The sequence below is a fragment of the Taudactylus pleione genome, unplaced genomic scaffold (genome assembly GCF_031769625.1).
Source record: "Taudactylus pleione unplaced genomic scaffold, aTauple2 ptg000206l, whole genome shotgun sequence".
Classification (NCBI taxonomy): domain Eukaryota; kingdom Metazoa; phylum Chordata; class Amphibia; order Anura; family Myobatrachidae; genus Taudactylus; species Taudactylus pleione.
In genome coordinates, this window is record NW_028284608.1 from 8,073,161 (window position 1) to 8,096,219 (window position 23,059).

General features: G+C 44.2%; 1 protein-coding gene and 1 pseudogene across 1 annotated transcript in view; one reads left to right on the forward strand and one right to left on the reverse strand.

Moving 5' to 3' along the window:
• The window catches only part of SHLD1 (shieldin complex subunit 1), a 101,945-nt gene that overhangs the window by 45,511 nt on the left and 33,375 nt on the right, over positions 1-23,059 (forward strand). The window lies entirely within an intron of this gene.
• LOC148517902 (parafibromin-like) overlaps positions 1-23,059 on the reverse strand; it is a 28,586-nt pseudogene that overhangs the window by 5,189 nt on the left and 338 nt on the right.

Sequence of the window (23,059 nt, forward strand, 5' to 3'; positions counted from 1 at the left end):
GACGGCACTGGTACTCAGACCTTCAGGGTCTGTCCGTGGACATTCCTCTGCGGTTGCCGCTACGACCGGACCTTCTGTCTCAGGGTCCTTGCCTTCACCCGGACCTGACTCGGCTGTCTTTGACGGCGTGGCTGTTGAGACGGCCATGCTGAGGTCCCGGGGGTTTTCCAGCTCTGTGGTGCGTACCATGTTACGAGCTCGGAAACCGTCTTCCGCGAGGATATACCATCGCGTGTGGCATACGTTCTTCCAGTGGTGTCGACCGAGAGGTTATGCACCGCGGGAGTTTCGTCTGTCTCGGATTCTCGCCTTCCTGCAAGCGGGACTAGATCATGGGCTTCGCCTTGCTTCTTTGAAGGTACAGGTTTCGGCCCTATCTGTCTGGTTTCACCGTAGGATTGCTACAATCCCGGATGTGCGCACCTTTATGCAGGGTGTTCTCCGCATTCAGCCGCCCTTTGTTCCACCTGTGGCACCTTGGGATTTGGCTGTGGTCCTGAGGGCTCTCCAAGGACCGCCGTTTGAACCACTGGGCTCAGTGGATCTTAAATGGCTAACAGCTAAGACTGTTTTCCTTCTGGCCATTGCTTCGGCCAGACGTGTTTCTGAGTTAGGGGCTCTTTCTTGTAGACCCCCTTTCTTGGTTTTTTATGGGAACAGGGCAGTGCTCCGCACTCGGCCCGAGTTTCTTCCCAAAGTTGTTTCCCAGTTTCATATTAACGAGGAAATAGTTGTTCCGGCCTTTAACTCACCGGGTCTTTCCGTGGGTGAGGCCTCTTTGGATGTTGTGCGGGCCTTAAGGACTTATGTTGACCGCACTTCTTCGTTTAGGAAGTCGGATGCTTTGTTTGTCCTCTTTGGCTTCCGTAAAAAGGGTTGGCCTGCTTCAAAGCAAACTTTGGCAGCCTGGATCCGTATGGCTATTTCTGAAGCTTATCTTCATGAAGGCCTACCGGTCCCTCCTTCTCTGAAGGCTCATTCCACTAGGTCTGTGGGTCCTTCGTGGGCAGCTCGACGTGGTGCCTCGGCAGTTCAGATCTGCAAGGCTGCTACGTGGTCTTCTGTCCATACCTTCGTGAGGTATTACAGGTTTGACACCTTTGCCTCTCAGGATGCTTCCTTCGGGCGGCGGATTCTCCTTTCTGCACAGGAGCGTCCCCACCCTTAAAGGATACTGCTTTGGGACATCCCCAAGGTATCCTGTGGATACCCTATGGACCCTGAAGTAGAAAATATGAGATATGGTAAGAACTTACCCTTGTTATCTCTATTTCTACGAAGTCCATAGGGTTCCACAGGACTCCCGCCCTGTCGCACCTGTGCTGCAGATGGGCTTTGCTCTGGTCACCGGTTTTCCGTCTCCCTCTGGTGAGAATGTGATTCTTGTATGTGTCCAGATCTTTGTTCTCTCTCTTCCTTCTCCTCCTCCGGCCTATGGCTTGGTAACTAACTGAGGTGCCTTGGCCCGGGGGCGGGGTATAGGAGGGGGACCTAGTGCATCCTGGGAGGCTGAAAGCTTAACTCTTTGGTGCCCTGCGACTGACGTCACACCTATACCCCAAGGTATCCTGTGGAACCCTATGGACTTCGTAGAAATAGAGATAACAAGGGTAAGTTCTTACCATATCTCATATTTTTACAGTTGAGTAGATTGTTCTAGTGGTGCACATCTATTTTCACTGGCAGAAGTTCATGTTGTAGGGGTGCACATCTATCTTTAGTAGCAGAAGTTACTTCCACATTTTAGTGGTGCACGTCTATCTTTACTTGCAGAAGTTCACGTTGCAGGAGTGCCTGTCTGTCTTTACTGGCAGAAGTTCACGTTGTAGCTGTGCATGTCTACCTTTACTGGCAGGTCACATTGTAGGGGTGCATGTCTATCTTTACTGGCAGAAAGTCACGTTGTAGGGGTGCACATCTATCTTTACTGCAGAAGGTCACATAGGGGTGCCTGTCTATCTTTACTGGCAGAAGGTCATGTTGTAGTGGTGCACGTCTATCTTTACTGGCAGAAGTTCACATTGTAATGGTGCCTGTCTATCTTTACTGGCAGAAGTTCACATTGTAGTGGTGCATATCTTATCTTTACTGGCAGAAGGTCACATTGTAGAGGTGCCTGTTTATCTTTACTAGCAGAAGTTCACATTGTAGTGGTGCATGTCTTTCCTTACTGGCAGAAGGTCACGTTGTAGGGGTGCACATCTATCTTTACTGGCAGAAGTTCACGTTGCAGGAGTGCCTGTCTGTCTTTACTGGCAGAAGTTCACGTTGTAGCTGTGCATGTCTATCCTTACTGACAGAAGGTCACGTTGTAGTGGTGCACGTCTATCGTTACTGGCAGGAGTTTACATTGTAGGGGTGCATGTCTATCTTTACTGGCAGAAGTTCACATTGTAGTGGTGCACGTCTATCTTTACTGGCAGAAGTTCACATTGTAGTGGTGCATGTCTTATCTTTACTGGCAGAAGGTCACATTGTAGAGGTGCCTGTTTATCTTTACTAGCAGAAGTTCACATTGTAGTGGTGCACGTCTATCTTTACTGGCAGAAGTTCATATTGTAGGGGTGCACGTCTATCCTTACTGGCAGAAGGTCACATTGTAGGGGTGCCTGTCTATCTTTACTTGCAGAAGGTCCCATTGTGTGGGTGCCTGTCTATCTTTACTGGCAGGTCACATTGTGGGGGTGCATGTCTATCTTTACTGGCAGAAAGTCACGTTGTAGTGGTGCACATCTATCTTTACTGCAGAAGGTCACATAGGGGTGCCTATCTATCTTTACTGGCAGAACGGGTCATGTTGTAGTGGTGCACGTATATCTTTACTGGCAGATGGTCACATTGTAGGGGTGTATGTCTATCTTTACTGGCAGAAGTTCACATTGTAGTGGTGCACGTTTATCTTTACTGGCAGGTCACATTGTAGTGGTGCAGTCTATCTTTACTGGCAGAAGTTCACATTGTAGTGGTGCATGTCTTTCCTTACTGGCAGAAGGTCACATTGTAGTGGTGCACGTCTATCCTTACTGGCAGAAGGTCACATTGTAGTGGTGCACGTCTATCTTTACTGGCAGAAGGTCACATTGTAGTGGTGCATATCTTATCTTTACTGGCAGAAGGTCACATTGTAGTGGTGCATGTCTATCCTTACTGGCAGAAGGTCACATTGTAGTGGTGCACGTCTATCCTTACTGGCAGAAGGTCACATTGTAGTGGTGCACGTCTATCCTTACTGGCAGAAGGTCACATTGTAGTGGTGCATGTCTATCCTTACTGGCAGAAGGTCACATTGTAGTGGTGCACGTCTATCCTTACTGGCAGAAGGTCACATTGTAGTGGTGCACGTCTATCCTTACTGGCAGAAGGTCACATTTTAGTGGTGCATGTCTATGCTTACTGACAGAAGGTCACATTGTAGTGGTGCATGTCTATCCTTACTGGCAGAAGGTCACATTGTAGTGGTGCATGTCTATCCTTACTGGCAGAAGGTCACATTGTAGTGGTGCATGTCCATCCTTACTGGCAGAAGGTCACATTGTAGTGGTGCATGTCTATCCTTACTGGCAGAACGTCACATTGTAGTGGTGCATGTCTATCCTTACTGGCAGAAGGTCACGTTGTAGGGGTGCATGTCTATCTTTACCGGCAGGAGTTGATGTTTCCATATTTAAGTAGGCAAAAAGATCTTCTCTGTCTGTTCTGCTGACTGTACTAATATTTTCAGCCACACTCCGTCTGACATAAATATGATGAGGTAGGTGCATATTTTTTCAGCAGAAAACAAGATTGAGTCAAGCATACAGTTTTCTTTGGGCCTGATTCACTACGGATCGCAATATTGCATACGCACGTAGTTCAACTGCGATAGCAAGCCAAACCACTGCGATTGCAATGCACCACATAACGACGCCCACTTTACCATACGCACAGTACTTAGCAGAATAGCGTAACCATCGGTACAATCGAGTACCATTGCAGCCTCACGCACAGTTGCACAAGCCCTGGCCTTATGCATGCGCAGAAGGCCACAATCACCAAATTGCGTGCGTAAACGCAGTTGCGAACCGTAATGAATCAGGCCCTTTGTCTCCAGTTCCAAACTTAACATTGTTTTATTCTTGGCATTCTTCGCCCAGGACAACTCCATGAATATAACTTAATCTCCTTTGATTTTGACGCCCTACTTTTGGACTTCCTCATGGCGCAAAACGCTGAACACATCTACCATATTTTCCTCCTCCTGGTAGGGAGATCAATTTGATTTACATTTCAAATGGACTTTTAACTACAATACACATAGCACTCAATCACAGTCTAATCACACACTTGTTCAATTATAGAAGCACATTGAGATTTTTTGGGGAAAAAAAAGCAATTAGTTTGCAGCAGATACACAACCAGCAGCAACACAGCACTGAGATAAACCTGGAGATGTTATCATTTTATACTTTATAAAGACCATCTGCACGTATTTGCTCTGAGGTCTTAGGTCGTCAGACATATTCTGTTCAACCGGAGGAAAGTGCTGAATCTCATTAACTTTTTAATATCAATATCCTGTTTTTTTTTTTCCAGGTACATCATATGTCTGCGGCTTGTTCTGTATTGACTTGTGAAGTTTAATTTCCTTTCATAAAAGTTTTGAACAAAATATTAAAGATTTCACAGATTAAAAGCAATAAAAAGAAACTACGGTATTAGGCCGGTAGATACAGTGTTGTTATAAGATGTTGCCTTTCTGCATCCTAACTTTAAAGTATGATGGTGAACTCCATCCAAAACTAGTAGTTGTGTCTACTGTATTTGTCCATTTCCATGTATTTAGATATTATAAATGTGTTAACTAGTGTTTGGTTTTAATTTTTCACATTAAAATGTGAGTGTATTTTATGGGAACTTATTAATTAACTTATATGTGATAGTTTTAGTGTCCATTTCATACCAGTTTTACACTACCTGCTCTTGACTACATAGGATGTTGCTTTTTCCTAGAATAGTTAATACATTAAACAGCTGCATTCTTCCTATTTCTACACAGATTGATATCTGAGACCCATATGTATTAGGGGGTATAACACAGGTAACCAAATACATCCAGCAGACTGGTGCCTTCATTAGTAACACAAACTGTGCAATGAATAACTAGTATTGGGCAGCTCTCCATCCAAACTAAGGAATTGAACCAGCATGGCTCATAATTAGCTCTGATAAACACTCAATCTATTATATACACACACATATATATATATATATATATATATATATATATATATAGTTTATTTTGATCTGTTAACAAATTACAAAGTGAATAAACAGAAGAGAAATCAAAATCAAATAAATATTTGGTGTGACCACACTTTGCCTTCAAAATAGCATCAATTCTTCTAGGTACAGTTGCCAGGCTTCCCCAAACAGTTGATGGGTGTGCCTGGGTCCCACTGGATTCTGCCAGTTCTGAGCTGATGGCACTGCTGGACTATTTCCAGTTTCGAAGGGAAGTAAGGATGATGTGTCTTTCATCTGATGCACTAAGTTTCCCTGGCCGACCACTGCATCTACAGTCGTCAACGTTGCCCGTTTCTCTGTGCTTCTTCAAAAGAGCTTGAACAGCACATCTTGAAACCCCAGTCTGCTTTGAAATCTTTGCCTGGGAGAGACCTTGTTGATGCAGTATACAGTAACTACCTTGTGTCTTGTTGCTGTGCTCAGACTTGCCACGGTGTATGACCTGTAACAATAAACTGTCTTCTACAACCTCACCTTTTGTAGCAAAGTTGGCTGTTCCTCACCCAGTTTTAAGCCTCCTACACAGCTGTTTCTGTTTCATTTAATGACTTTGTTTCAACCTAGATATGAAAATGATGACCATTATCACATGTTTGGTATGATTGGTTAATCATACACCTGACTATAATTCTACAAAATCCCTGACTTTGTGCAAGTCTGCGTAGAAATAAACTATTAACAATTCTATTTTTGAAAGCATTCTTACTTTGCAGTATATACATATATAGAGACAGAGCGAGCGAGCTGTAACTAGACTTTTTGGTTCCCCCGTGCCAGAGAGAGCATTGGTGCCCCCCCCCATTTTTTAAATAGGTACATAAGATGTGCACCTGAAATAGGGCCATGGCCTCATGGGGAAAGGCCAGGGAAGAGGTAGGGTAGGCAAGGAGATGCTGGGGATAAAAAAAGAGGAAGCTGCAAGTGAGAATGATAATAAACAGGAAAATTGACAGGCTAAATCAGCGCCTCCTGCGGTCGGAATACCCTAGTTACGCCCATATATATATATATATATATATATATGTATATGTGTATATATATATATATATATATTATGTATATGTATATATATATATATATGTCGACAATGTAGAAATTATGATTGTCACACCACTTGTCCTGAGGAAGGGGATCCGATCCCCGAAATGTTGACTGCACAAATAAATTCCCCTGCTATGGGGTTCTTTGCTTAAATTAAGAAAGTCTCTGAGTGCCGCCCATGCTTTTTTCATGACCGTATTGTGGGGGCGCCGAAGTGCACCGGAGCAGGGTACCACAGTGGAGCACTGGAGTGCTGGGGTATATACTGTATAAATATAAATATAAATATATATATATATATATATATATATATATATATATGATGTATATAAAAAATATCTGTAAAACAAGGAGGGAATGGGAGGAGCAAAACATTTCACATGGCCACATATTCTATATCGACATTTCAACAATGTCAACATAACTGTCGACATTGTTGGGTCAACATTATGATTGTCGGTATTTGAATATTGACCTAGTGCCTGAATCCCACTTTAGTCATATGTAATAGATCTAACTTGGTAACACGAAGATCATGATGTACTCATGAGGAACCGGTATCTCATTTAGATTTAACAATGGTCCCGGACTCTGGAATGTGAGCTAACGGCAGTAAGATTTTTCATTTCTAAAAAAAAACAACCCCAAAATAAAAATATATTTTATTCACAACTTGTTCTGCACTGACAGTTGCCTGGCATTCCTGTGAGAGGCGATATCTACAGATAGAGACAGGATCTGTTTCAGAGTTGGAAACAAAGAATGAAAAATATCTAGGCAGCAAATTTGCACCTGGACAAACCATGTTGTAATGGAAGGGGTGTAAACACATTCATTTTATTTGTTTACATGTATGATAAATATCTGATTTTGCATGTAGCCCACAAATGCTGGACAGCTTTTTTTTATTTTGCTCTCAACTTTGAATCAGCCCCAAAGTCTGAAAAGTTAGTTTTAGTTGAGCCTTAGATGGTGTGTAGGTGGATCTTCTCAGTAAACCAGAAAGGGCTCATCAGCAAAGATTGTGATTTGGACCAGTTTCGAGCAATAATGGAGTAATCCCACCAAGTATTTCTTAGGAAGTCTCTCATGCTGCAGTTCTGGCAGCATAGTTGTGAGGGCATCTTACACTATACCACAAAAATCTTTTCATTTCACCATTTGCACATAGAACTAGACTGGCTACCTCTCACTAATTCTTAGATCTCTTCTCATAGGTCTGCTTTCCATGTCAGCATAGAGTTCCCGTGGGGTCCCTTATTGATACATAAACGCTAAAATATTGCCATGAATGTGGTATGCGAGGAACATGGCATAGGAGCAGCATTGGTGTTTATTTTGTAGTAATCTATCAATTGTAATATTTAAAAAAAAAACTATATGTATTTATGAACACCAGGTTATGGTGGCACGTGGGCGGCATTTAAAGATGGCTGCACCCAGGTCAGCTCTGTGTCCTGCTTCCCACATAATCTTCCAACACTTTCTAAAAGCAATAAAGATGTGAGGAGGTGGGAAATGACTATGGTATCACAGTAGTGATGTGCGGTCAGGTGAGGCAGAACCTTTCCTGTCATACTTGGGTATACTGCAGAGTTTTGACTATAAAAATGAAAAGAAAAATGTAAAGAAAATATTATAAATATCTTCTCTGTATTATTCTAATCATTTTTATAGTCAAGATTCTGGAGTAAAAACGTATGGCATGCTAACCGACTATCCAGGGAACCTTTCCGAGAGCAGCCGGAGAGGACCTGCTGCTTTTATCTTCAGGGGGCGGGGCCAGACTATAGCCATCATTAAGCCCCGCCCCACCCCATTACAGGAAAACCCTAAGATATGCAGGTCCATGAGGAGGGGGTGGGGCTAAATGACGCGATTAGCCATTTACCTCACCGCACATCGCTGAAGGACAGGGTTATTTAGAAAACCTACAAGAATTTGGAAGGGTAGTGCCAGTGTGGATAGGGAACTGTTTATAGTGGCCATTGAATAATGATGACAATGATTATTGGTCTGTACAATATGTGGGAAAAATTTTGTCTACTGTACAAAGTGTTTTTTTTGTTGTTTATTTTTCCATACCTCGTGTGCTTTTTATTTATGTTTTTACATTACTATTGTCTCAGCAGTTTTATCCTTTTATGTCCTACCATACACCACATATATTTATTGTACTAGGTAATATTTTTGTCATATTGCTTTGAGATATCCAAGGCAATTTTATGTTACTATCGCTGTTAGGTTTCTGTACGTCCCAGTTTTCCTGGTTATTTGCACAGATAACTCAGACGTCAGACCTAAATTGAGACGTCTGGTACCAGCATTGTCAGGATTTATGGGAATATATAGTTATACTTCTTAGGCTGCATTTGGTACCTTTTATATGGAGTGTAGAACCTTTAATTTCTTCATTGTCATGGTTTTCTGTATGATACTGTAGCAGCAAGGGCTACTTCCACAGAAGGACCAGAGGGCCTGATTCAGAGATGTACGCTGTGCACACAGCAGCTCGCCATTGGACGCAGCTGCTGTGTGCATTTATGCTAATGCTGCAGGAGGCGCCTGAACGAAAAAGATGCCTTCAGCCAGCATCTTAGATCTGATGCCTGCGTCCGAAGATGCAGCGTAAAATCAAGACAGCGACCATCAGTTTGCAGCATCGGTCATCTGAGTAAACCTACGGCTACTGAAATTGGCCACCTCCTCTGCGCTGCCAGCACTTCCAGAAACCGGGGACGACACGCCCCGTTTTAGGGAATGCTGCACAATGCCGCCCCCAAATGGCAGGCTGCGGCTTAGGGAGCACTGCGTGCGATGATGCTGGACCCGTTCTGCACATGCGCATAATGGGTCCTGTGCAGTGCCATTTCTAGGGGCGGGCGACCCGAGCAATTGCACGGGGCACTCCGCCCTGGCCTTGTCAGTCACTTACACAGACGACTGTATCAGAGGCAGCAGTGACCGCTTCCCTGAGCTCGCCCGTGCCGCGCCTCTCCCAGGCTGTCTGTCCCTGCCCACCCACCGCATGATGCGGCTGTGTCGTGACGTCACGACATCACGTTGAGCAGCCGCGCAGAGGATCCCGGCCAGGTGCCATTCACGCCCGCCCGACTCCTCTGACTGCTTGCCCGCCTGCCAGACTGACTCACTAAGCAGCCCTCCGTCTGCGAGTTCGCTCTCAGAGCCTCACAGCCGCAGCCTGATTGACAGGCTGCAGCGTTTAGGAGGCAGAGCAGTGGCGTTCCTGGAAACGGGGGCGTGTCGCCCCCGTTTTCCGGGAGGGACGAGGCCATGGTCTGCTTGGATGCAAGCAGACTTCCTGGCATTGCAAGCTACCAGGACCCGGTCAGGCTGCTACCGATGGTCACGATTCTTCTGATGGTGACCCCAGGCTGCGGCCTGATCTTGCTGATCACGCTGTCTGACATCTCCTTCTGCATTTGTATTTTACATGGAAGGAATTGCACAGCCGCTTGTGTGCAGCTGTGCAATTCCGTCCATCTGTGAATCAGGCCCACAGTACGGTAATAATACTAAGTAGGCAGGTCTAAAGCTAGGTTCACATTAGCCGATGTGTACCCAGCGCGATATCGCCGGCAATGGGACGCGGCATATGACAAGTGCATACACACTTGCTGATGCCGGGTCCGGCTGGAGGGGGGTTGTTAAGGTGCGTATCATGCTGCATTCTATAGCATGACATCATTAGCGACATCCCCTGTCAGCCCTGCAGTAGAGCCTACGGGCGATGACACTAACAACCTGCGGGAGCGCGCATATCATGTGTACACACTACACGATGTACCCGATATGTTGTATTGGACAACATATCGTCTAGTGTGTACTCACCATAAGTGTCAAGAATTTTCAAAATGCAATAGTGTAAAAAGAAACGCAAAGTATATTATTACTGTAATATTCCAGTGTCTCCCTAGCTTGCCAATTACAGTGCATGCATAGATAGATAAGACTTCATTCCATGTCAACCCGTCCTTGCATATTATTTTTAACTCATCTCTTTTTTTATTGCTTAAGTGGGTTTAATATGTACAAAGTCTTGACAAGCTTATTAATGGGTTGACACTGCCTTTGCTAGAATCTGTCACTCGTAATAGGTAGGATATTGAACCATGCTCCATTGCCTCTTCAAAAGCTCATCACACATAGATAGTACATAGAAAACAGGATGCAACAGTCTCTTCACTATTGTTTATTCCTGACAGTAATCCCAAAGCTCCAAACATCTCTGTTCCTGTCATGCAAACTGATAGCTGAAGATCTCAAAGGCATTTGCTTAACCTAAAGCTCAGACATCTTAGTTTTCAATAAAACAGACGTTATCATCATAATCGTGTACAAATATGGCAATACACAAAACATTAGCTCCTTGATCAAAAAGCAATACAAGGAAAACTTAATAATAATTTAGTATATAGAGTACATTGGGCATGAAAATCATATACTGAGGACAGAATTTTAGATAGGCCTACAATGGTTTATAACAAAAAGCTTTTCTCAGATGAATGTTATGTCATTTACTTATATGTATTTACTTTATTGGTTTAATAAGCTAACAAGCCTTGAACCCAAGTTATTGTGAGATGAAATAAAGCTTCTTATACATAATATACAGTAAAATGGCCACAAATATATAAAGTAGGTGATATTTGTTATACTTTTATAGAACTCAAGATGGTTGACATTGTATTTACATTTGCTTTTTATTTCCTGTTGTCATACGTTTTAGATTGAGTGAAGGTGTCTGCTTACTGTATGTATGCATAGGAGAAAACTTGCTAGCCCGCAAACAGTACGTTATCACCTTTCGATAGTTTTAGTAGACTCATGGAACGTTATACTTGTGAATTTTACTACTGTAGTTGCACACTGGACATGAATTATTGTTTATTGTGCTAGTTATCATAACACTTTAATAAAATGTCCACAGTGAAAAACAAAAAAAGAGTAGCCTGATATACACTATATGGACAAAAGTATTTGACCACACCTGTTACTTATTGAATTCAGGTGTTTTATTCAGAAATGTTGCCACAGGTGTATAAAATCTGTCACTCGTAATAGGTAGGATATTGAACCTGTGTGTGTGTCCCACAGCTTTATCAAAGTCCCCTTAATAAAGCTCTGGCACACACAGGGAAACGCGTCAGTAGCATTCTGTACTGGGCTTTTATTGTGCTGGGATTTTTTTTTTACCATTTCTGGACACCTGGACCAAGCCTGGATTTTCCTTTTGATCTCTGGACTTAACACGCCAGATTGTCACCTAATATCGTCTCAGCAACTTTATCCACAAAGGTTAATTTTCAGTAAAGAAATACCAACATGCAGGATTACTTCTGCTAATGAACCCTACATTCCTGGACCTCAGTGGTAATTATATGACACTGCCTGACATCAATCTGTGACCGGATGACTTCCAGCCCGGACTCCCGATCACAGGTTGAGAGTTGCAATCCCCACTTGACCTTGGGGTATCAGGGATTCCCGCTTACCATCAGTGACCGCCTGTCACTGACTCTGCCCACTGCACCATAGGCATAACGATGCTGCCACCACCAAACTATACCATCGGCGTTTGGAACCGCTTCTTAGTTACACTCCTACTGCCGGCGCCTGGAACTGCTCTGCTGCGTATGCGTCGACTGGCTGTGGCCACACCTCCTGTTTGGTGTCGGCTGTTCCTGCCTGATCCCTCGCAATGGACCAGGCTCCTGCTGGGTAGCTGGCAGGGGGCTTGAGCTTCGGAGATGCTTGGTTCAACCCAGAACAGTAGGAGAACGGAATAGCGTTTGGCGCAATGCTGTTGGTCGCAGGGTACAGATGTAGTCGAATTAAAGGCAAAAGGTGTTTATTGCTCAAAGTCTTAAAAAAAGACCTTCCTTCAAGTTGAAGGGGAATAATCAGCATACAAGAATTCTTATCCAACAGCAGTTCTTCTCCACAAAGGATTTTCAGAGATGTACACATACAGGCTCACATGCCCACTTTTTATATCATTCTTACACACAGTAGCGGCTCCAGGCACAGGCAAGCCGGTCCGTCGCCCGGAGCGCTACTGTTTCCGGAGGGCGCAGGAAACGCCCACCTCCCACCCAGGGCTATAGGATATATTTAAGCTCAGGGGGGAGGGAGCGGAGGAGGGAAGGGGCGGCAACACATGACGGCGCTGGGCGCAGCACAACCTAGCGCCGGCTCTGCTTACACACAATATCACAGGGGGGTAAATCCGCCCTGTGTTCCTCTCAACCAATCATGCTTCCTCACATAATATAATTTAATCACATATTACATTTCAAAGGAGTCACCCAATTTCCCCCTTTCTAATCTACCACCCAAACCTAAACACAAACTGATTTATTATACATTATAACTGTCTCCTAAAATGTTGATATGACATTTCACAGGAAATAGTAAATGACATTCATCCTTCCCAATGGAAGTATCTATCAGTTTGGCATTTCCAACCTTAACACATTCAGGTTTTAGCAAATGACATCCAAAAGGGGCTTCTTAAAAACAAACACATTGTCTGTCCCAACCTTGCTGGCTATTGCCTTTTCAAAGGAAGTGCTGTAAATGAAGGGTTTAGCGGCCCATAGGAAACTATTCACACAGAAACCTCCTAGCCAGGTCTCACCTGGAGTTCACTGACCACAACAGGTCTTTCTATTCATCAGACCTCCTGCTAGGAAAATACAATCAGCATCTAATTTCCTGCAGTCACAAGCTGGTCATGTGTTATACAGGCATATCCAAGAAGTGCATTTTCTTTGCAAAATAAACATTTAAAATCATACCTTTTAAATACCTTCACATTTCATGCCTGTGCACAGCATCAGGCTTTGCACCCTGCAGCACTGTAGCCCAGGATCTGCTGTCCTGTCTCTGTGCTGCACATACCATTTTAAATACGTTTTTATTTTTAAACACTCAGCGCCTAGCGCAGAGTACACATTTACAATGGGCACCTTTTGTCCTTTTAAAATGTCGCCGCAGCACGGGGGTTAACCCCTTCAGTTCCGCGGCCGCCATTATACACGTGGGGCCGGCCTCCGGCCACACCATCCATATACCATCTATATGTTACCAGCCAATGTATTTCACCATCAGGAACAGGTGTCTATTGCTGTACACTTTTATTACCCCCAGATGCTTATAGATCATTGAATTCTTACTATGGTGTTGTCATTACTTTTCATTGTATTATGATGATGCTTGATTATTCATATTTTTATTGATATATATGGCTTTATTGATTGTCAGAATATATCTTTTTATTTTTATTAAATAATTCATGTACGCTATCCATTTCATTTCATAGAAGCATCATTTAAATGCTATTTTACCGCTGTTAATTTTCCTTATCTCCAGTGAAGGGCAATCTTAATGCTTCAGCTTACTAAGACATTTTGGACAATGCTATGCATCCAACTTTGTGGCAACAGTTTGGGGAAGGCCCTTTTACTATTTCAACATCACTGTGCCCCAGTGCACAAAGCAAGGACTATAAAGACATGGTTTGATGAGTTCAGTGTGAAAGAATTTGACTGGCCGGCACAGAGGGCCTGATTCAGAGCTGCTCGCAAAAAGCGAGCGCTCGCTCTGAATCAGGGCGGCCGCTTGTTTTTTTTGTTGCGGCCTCCTGGCCGCTTGCATAGCTGTGGGTTGCCACCCACAGCTTATACGAGCGGCCAGGTGATGGTCGTGATGGTCAAGACCATCGGGCTTGCAACGAGAACCTTGTGGTAGGGTCTCGTTGCCGCAAGCCCCAGTGGACTTCCTGCTCTAATAGAGCAGTAAGTCCACCTACTGACATCACGAGTGATGTCAGTAGGTCCGCCCACAAACGGCAGGCGTTCCTGCAGGAATGCCTCCGTTTGCCCAGCTACCCCCCTCCCTGCCTACAAAACGGGGCGAGCTGTCGATCAACATCGACAGCCTCCCCGTTTGTTGCGAACACCGGAGCAAGTGCTTTTTGCGCTCGCTCCGGGGCTCGCGCACGCATAGCGCTTGCGAGCGGGTCTGCATCAGGGCCAGAGCCCTGACCTCAACCCCATCGAGCACCTTTGAGATGAACAGGAACGGAGATTGCGAGCCAGGCCTTTTCCAACATCAGTGCCTGACCTCATAAATGCTCTACAGAATGAATGGGCACCAATTCCCACAAAAACCTTCCAAAAGAGTGGAAGCTGTTATAGCTGCAAAAGGGGGGACCAACTCCATATTAAAGTATATGTATATGAATGCAATGTCATTACAGTCCCTGTTGGTATAATGATTAGGCGTCCGAATACTTTTGTCCGGGATGTAGTTAGCACACCGGCGGACGGAATGCCGCCGGTCTGAATCCCAACGCTGGAAGTCCGACACGGGACTTAAGATAGGCGTCAAAATACCGACGCCTATCTTAATCCCGAAGCCGGAACACACACAGACGCCAGCACGAACAAGGTAAGTCTGGGGCATCTAGCTGCTAGCCGCGGGGGGGGGGGGGGATTAGGTTTAGGTAGCATAGCAGGGTTAGCGTTAGGTTTTGGGAGGGGAGGTTAGGGTTAAGCACCCCTGAGGAGGTTAGGGTTAGGCACCACTGGGGGGGAGGTTAGGGTTAGGCACGAATCGGGGAGACTTAGGTTTAGGCACTAACGGGGAGGGTTAGGGGGAGAAGGGGGGAGGGTAAGGAAGGGTAAGTATGCTTACCCGACCCCTGTCAGGATACCAACCATCCGGATGCCGCTGACTGTATTTTGACAGGCGCCATTCCGACAGTTGGCATTACATACCGATTCCCTTTTGTCCATATAGTGTATGTATAATTTTGCACCATTGCTCATCCTTGTTGTGTCTTTTGCCTCTGTTCTGTGACCGCCATAGATCACATTGTGAACGGCCCCTTCACTCACTCAGGATTGTATTAGTGAGCTTTATTAACAGTAAAGCTGGGACTGGGAGTAGAAGTAGAACATAATTCAGATTGCAGGAAAAGTGGTCTGACACCGGTAATATTGGTGAGAGGCAGATTCTATAGTTGTCAGATGATAGTAATATTTAAGTTGCCTTGGCCTTTAGTACCGCTTATGAGGCACACACCAGCGAGGGAGACTAATTACACTACAAAACATCTGTCTAAATGGTAATTCAACCACAAGTGCTCGTTTTTAAGTGACTTTTACACTACAAATGTGGGCTGAAGTGTTCAAAGGAATTAGCTGCAAATAATTTCAATTAAGAATAAAGTGTTGTCAGTTAGGGGGAAGCAGGATGCTATTGTAATTCTGAACCTTTTCCCTAAATTAACTTCTTATTCAGTTGTTCTTATGGATGAAAAGCAGAGCTCTCATTCTAATCGTTTGTCATGTATGTATTCGTGCCATATACGGCAATGTGTCTAAACACACAACTGTTCATTTTCATATGGGCAATGGAAGAACACTGTTGATAATAATCATAAATATTTATAATATAATGGGCTTAAGTGGGCACCAGATTTAATTCATATTCCACTCCGTGTCTCTGAGTGTATTTCACAGAATGGATATGTAATAATTCTCCACGTCACATATGACCGGTACATAGCCCAACAATCTCTCGTTGCGAGTCGAATACTGTCATAGTTATTCACTTGACGGGCATTGACTGTATCTAGACAGCGGATGCAAAATTATTCTTTTCAAGAGGAAATTTGATTTTTTTTTTTTTTATATTAAAGCAAAATTGAGTTCTGCTTTCTGATCTGATGACAAGCCGACACCAACTGCATTGTTGCATGCTAAAAGAAAACTCGTCCTAGAACATTTTCATTTTCATATTATTAGCGACACAAAGCACAAACCGGAATGTGATGCAGGCTATCTACATATAAATATGTCTGCTGCTTTTTTATTCATGGGTTTTAGCCGATCTGTGGAAGCAGCATTCACAGTAGAGTCTGATGGATCTCAGTGCAAGGACGCAAACAGCGAGTTTCTGCATAAAGTGAAAGGGCAGGTGTAAATCTACACAATTTTTGCGTATGTCCGTCCTAGTCTGCGTCATACGAAACTTGGACACATCTGTCTTTCTGTGAAATTAGGCATTTTAGGGCGACAACAGTACCAGCGCATGTAACCACATTGACCCGTGAGAGCGCCAAGGGAGTATCGTGGATGTGTGTATATAAGCTCAGTGCGTATGGGGAGGGAAATCTGTTTCCCGTGGATCTCTTGCACCTAAGTGGCTGGTGCAAGTGCCAGTGCTAATGATGGTGGTGGTTGGCATAAAATTAATTGGGGACACTGGTTTCTGCTAGCAGATGAAAGAACCCCCCCTATTAGCCCTATGTATTCTCGTATTAGCATAAGGAAGTTAACGGCTTCTGCCGCTGCCCGCTACTACGGTACAGCCGCTTTGTTTGCGACTCCGAATCAAAGCCAGAGTCTCTGGATAAAAGTAATTGCAATTATTAGCACAATTAAAGTATTTTTCATGTTAATCTATGAAATCACCAAGTTACAACTGTAGTAACTATCTTTTAACACTTAAGAAGTTATTCTTATTGAGTTCATATGAATATATGTAATAAAATTGGCTGCTGAATAAAAATTATGTCAATACGTTGGAATGTAATATCAGTTGGTTTGACCCCTCTTTCCATTGACAGAGATGCAAGGAGATAGCATGAGGGCGGAGAGTCAGTGGGTGAAGGAAAATGAGCGGTGGGGAGATAGTGGTGCGGGGGGAGGAAAAAGTAGAAAGATGAAGGGAAAGGGGGGAGGTGGAGACAGAGAGAGACATTGGGTATGACGGATCGATTAATAAATATTCTGTGGTTAATCACCGACCAAAGCTCATTTATTGTATGTCAGACCCTTGTGTTGCAGAGTTCTCTGGAGAGGTAAATCAACACAACCACCAGTCTTGTAGATTCCTCTGACTATATTTACGTGTCATACAATAATATAAAGCATAGTGTTCTCACATTTGCAACATATGAGTATTTTCACACTACGGACCTGATTCAGACCCGCTCGCAAGCGGCCGCTCATCATATGCCGCCAATGTTATGCATTTGCGCATGTGTATGCATCGCAGTGCATGAACTAGTTTGAGCGATCGGGAAGCGCTCGCTCGCCCAGCAAAGACAGCCCAGTGGAATGAGTGACAGGAGAGGCCGTTTGTGGTGGTAACAGGGGCAGGGCAGTAGTAATGGGGGAGTGGAGTTGCCTGAGTGTTTCAACTCTGTTTCAGAGGTGTGCATAATTAACAGGCAGCGTCAGAGTACGCGTCACCTGGCTGGTTTTTACACTGAAATGCTCGCAGTGCTTGCTATAGGGTAAAGGCAACCACAAGCGCTGCAGTTAGATCCGATGGAACCTGATGTACTTCCTGGAGATGACGTGCGCTAGTGGGCGGCTAAAGACAGGCTGGTGGGCGTCTATAAACACAAAGTGTTCGCTCGCAAAGACATAGTGGGCGTGCTTATGCCTTGCCGTGCGATCGCCTGCCTTGACGTCACTTAGCTGAATTTTCATACACTGGGAGCGAGCTGCCGCATCTTACGAATGGGTCTGAATCAGGTCATAAATCTGTTAGGGAGGTTAGAATACACAGTCTATTCATAAGCTATCTAGTCTGACAACATCTGCACATTCCAAGGTTCTAAAACTCAAAGGTTAGCAAAAATCTTTCTCTATAATATTCTACATTTAAAGCTATGAATAACTTTACAGAAACATATCATCCATCTTGTTACAAAATGGAGTCTTACTTGGATAGCTTAACATCAGATTCTTCAGGTATTGACAATCATATGAAAAAAACAATACAAATGTTGCTCAGAAATTGTACAAGACATTGTTTACCATTTACAGTAAATAACAGTCATCAGTCCTACAAGATTGTTGTTTTATTTTAAGAATATTGTATTCATACATTTTGGGCAAAATTATTCGCACCCCTAAAAATATTTAAAATTTAAACGACAGTAATTTGCAACAAAAAAAGTATTTCTTATTTTTTTATTGCTTCCAGACCCAAGGAACTCATTTGTGACTAGGATCATTTCTTCTTTCCCTATGGTATAAATATATGGTTGCAGCCACGTCCCTTTATCAACCATCAACATGGCTGAAGAGATGGCAGCTCAAATGAGACAGAAGGTTTTGGACCTACTGTAGGAAGTTGTTATAAAAAAAATAATTAGTAGTTAGTTGTAATCACCATTAAGTACAGTCAGGGCGATAATAAGAAAGCAATAAAAGCGTGGGACAGTTGAAAATGTACCAGGAAGAAGATGATGCATGAGCATATATGGCCTGCGTACAGCGAGGAGAGGATGGTAAGTGAGGCAAAAATTAACCCAAAGATCAGTTTCAAAACTCCGTTTTTACAATATTAAAATCCACTGTCAGGCGCCACCTGCATGGCCAGAAGTTTTTGCAGGAGTTCCACAAAAGAAGCCTCTCCTAAGAGCAAGGCACAAAATGCAGTGTCTGAACTTGGCAAAATTTCATAACTACAAATGGAATGGTGTGATGTGGTAAAATGAGACACAAATTTAACTTTTTGCCCAAACATATCATTGTGCCATTTGGTGAAAAAAAGGGACTGCATACAGAAAAGTAGCACCTGACACCCACTTTTAAAATACAGTGGTCAAGGGGATTTTGAGAAAACCACACTGCGATAAGGAATTCCACACTAAACCAGGAGATTTTAGGCCAATATCTGAAACTTGGCTGTTGGTGGACCTTTCAGCCAGATAACACACATCAAAGGATCTGATTTGGAGTTGTACACTATGACGACAATATTTTCGCAAATGGAGTGTTTTTTTTTTTGGTTACTGTGTACTCGTGTAGGTACTTTACTGTAGTCCAGAGATGGGGAACCTTCTTACTGCCGAGGGCCATTTTGATATATAGAACATTATTTGTGGGCCTGGTACAGGCCACGCCCCCACCATGTGACATCATATGGGGTGGGTCTACAATCGTCGGTGATTACAGAGAGAGCTGTAAGGGCAGCGGTGTGACCGTCTGAAGCATCCTAAGGACGCTCCAGGTGGCACTGCTGCATAGATTCTGGCTGCAATGTGCCATTCTAGGCACCCTGCTAGCCAGATGAGGCTAGCAGAAAAAAAGCTCAGAGGGCCTGACCAAATCATTCCGGCCTGAGGTTCCCCATCCCTGCCATAGTCGCACACTGTAAGTTTTTAATCACAGCCTCTGTGAGTCTTCCTGTATTTTTAAAGTGGCAATCATTTTAAAGGCAAAACTAGCTTGGGTTTACCTTTAAAATGATTGTGCTTTAAAAATACAGGAAGACTGGCAGGAGTTCCTGCAGCAGCTGCAGATCGCATCCGATTACATAAGCCCGCCTGTGTGTGATTGTTTTTGTTATTGCCAGAAGGTAGAGGTTGTTTGAGATGAAGCGGTGGTGGATGGTGGTTGGCTTGTTACAGATAGAGACTGCATTCTGAGGGGCACATTTAAAGGATTTTGAAAGTTATGGGAGACAGGTGATACAGTACATTTGAGGTTTGCTGAATTTCTATAATGTACTGAATGAACTGGTTGTTTATCACCAGCTGCTACTAGGATTCAGAGGAAGGAAAGATGATATTTATGTAACATTTAGAAGGTCTTACTTTGTTCCAAAAGGTTAAGGGTATTATTAGAGAGCGAGGATAGGAAATAAACTCATTATTGTTACAGTGGAGTGAAGGAGGAAGGGGGCATTATGGCTAAAATGGTGTGGTCAGGGCCGGATTTAGGGGTCAGGTCGACCTCAATTTTATTATTTTCATTATTAGAGCCCTTTTATGGTGATTGTCAGTATAATATAATAGGGTTGGGGAGGTATTTGGATACTTGTTTAGAGTGGATGGGTCACATATCTCACTGCACCTGCAATGGGAGATGTCTCTGATAACTGGGTTGGCACCTGCTCATTGGCCAGTTCTCAGGCCTGGGCACACGCTGATTGGTCCATCCATTTACCAGTAAGGTACTATACAGTGGAAATGGTTTGGGAAATTTCAGACTGTATTAAAACAAGTGTCCGAGTGCCCCCTCCAGAAGGTGGAGCCCCTAGGAGCGTGCCTGACCTGCCTCATGGGAAATTCACCACTATGTGTGGTGAAGGATGTTTTAAGGATAATGCCTTGAAAAACAAAATCCTTTCAGGAAATACGGTATTTGAAAAGCACCTGAGAATAAGTTTTACTAAAGTAAGAGTTTTTAGAAGATGTTGCCCATAGCAACCAACCAGCTTCTAGCTATTATCTTCTAGAAGGTGCTAGTTAAATGTTAAGTAGAATCTGATTAGTTGCTAATGGCAACATCTCCACTTCTAAAAACTCTAATTTTAGTCTAAAAACTCTAATTTTAGTAAGTGTCAAGGGACTAAGGTAAATGAAAGAAATAGAAATAAAATGGCAAGTTACAGGGTTCAGGGTAATAATTTTCTAACATGCCATGTCTGGGTGCAGCTCTATGCAGTCTGTTGGGAGATGTTCTCCGCTTGCTGTTGACTTCCCATAGACCAAATACACATAGCAAACTATTTTGTTTTATTATAGGTTTGATGGTTGAAAACCCATTTTATTTGGAGTAAATTAGATATAACTAGTAAATAATATCTTGTTGCTCAATTCCCATAATGCAATGTCGCTCAGTAAAATAATCCCAGCACAATCAGTCTGGCTATCTGTATCTATCCTAAAGCCATGCCTAGTGTATGCCTAATGTTATGCCTAGTGTATGCCTAGTGTTTTCACTCATTATTATTTTCAGTAGCTGTCCACACATTGTCTAAATATAGAATGGATGTGTCATGAATATATTTCTTGTATGTTATTTTATTGGCTAATAGGAACTGCAGCAAATAGATCAGAGGAATTCTGCAATGAGACAGATTCAGGTATAACATGTGCTCTGCAGGTTACCGGCTATACTGAGCATGTGTGCCTGAAGCCTGTCTTTATAACCTTTTAAAACTGTAATGTAGAAGTGATACTAACTTTAGCACAGGAGCAGGGGTGTAGCTAGTGATCCGAGCGCCCCTGGCAAGGTAATGGACTGACGCCCCCCATAATTTCAGGAAGTGCCCCCCAGTAGTAGTCCCCCCTATGTAGTTCCCCCAGTAGTAGTCCCCCCTATGTAGTTCCCCCAGTAGTAGTCCACCCTATGCAGTGCCCCCAGTAGTAGTTCCCCCTATGCAGTGCCCCCAGTAGTAGTTCCCCATATGTAGTTCCCCCAGTAGTAGTCCCCTCTATACAGTGCCCCCAGTAGTAGTTCCCCATATGTAGTGCCCCCAGTAGTAGTTCCCCATATGTAGTGCCCCCAGTAGTAGTCCCCTCTATACAGTGCCCCCAGTAGTAGTCCCCCTATACAGTGCCCCCAGTAGTACACCTTATGCATTGCCCCCAGTAGTAGTTCCCCTTATGCATTGCCCCCAGTAGTAGTCCCCACACAGTGCCCCCAGTAGCAGCCCCCACAATACAGTGCCCCCAGTAGTGTCCATCCCCCCACATAACGTGCCCCCAGTACCGGCCACCCCCTATATAGTGCCCCCTAGTAGCCACACTCCCCCACTGTGCTGGTCCAGAAAAAAAAAAGAAGCAACTTACCTGATCCCCATTCCTGCCGACGACCGCCACTGTCCACTCCTCCGGGTCCGCTCTCGCTCTGCACTATGGGATGGGAGAGACGTCATGACTATTACTCGCTGCGTGGGGAGCCGGAAGACGGAGCTCATGAGTGAGCTCCAGCCGGCTCCCTCCGTGAATGCAGAAGCTAATGAGAGTCTGTTTGACTCTCATTGGCTGGCTGCTATAACAGACAGCCACCGCTGGCGGCTATGTGTTTGTAAACTGTGTAGGGCAGACCGCTCTCACTGCAGTCTGCCCTACACTTGGGGCCCGGGGGACTAGCGGGGTAGTCCACCCATTGGCTGCTTGTGGAACTACCGGATGGCGCCCCCCCCTTTGGCCGGCGCCCCTGGCAAGTGCCATCCTGGCCAATGGGTAGATACGCCCCTGCACAGGAGCTGATTCATTATGGATCGTTATTGCGATTGTGGATGCGATTACGCACGCAGGTCTGCTACGAAAATATGCTAATGAATGCAATCGCAAAGCCATCGCACAGCCAGAATAGAGACGCCCACTACCACTATCCCACATCCGTAATACCTTGCAGTCCTGCGTATACATCAGGAACATCGAGTAACATCGACCATTCATGCAGAATTACAACAGGTCTGACCTTACTGTATCCTTGCACTAACCTCGTCGCACGTAGTGAGCACCCAAGCTGCGTATGCCGTTGCAGTGGCTAATTTATGCACGCCCATGCAAAGGCGTTCAAAGGGACAGGCACGCCTGCGTTTCTTCAACCACTCCCTCATCATCACCCCCAAATGCTGACATCCGTTCCTACGGTCTGCGATGGTTTCGTGTCTGCATAAGTGATTGCAGCGCGATCGCACTGTAAACTCTTGAATGTGCACTGCGACACATACGCATGCACAGTACGCACCTCTGTTGCAGTTGCGATCCATTACTGAATCAGGCCCAGGGTGCGGGAAAATGTGCAAATGGTTTAGATGCATTTTAAAATCCCGACTTTCGCTGCAGTTCAGTTTAAGTGGTTACTGATGATTATTGTGTAAAGGTAAAAGTTTAATATACAATGCAACAGAAACTCTGCAAACCGTATTGTTTTTAGTTTCA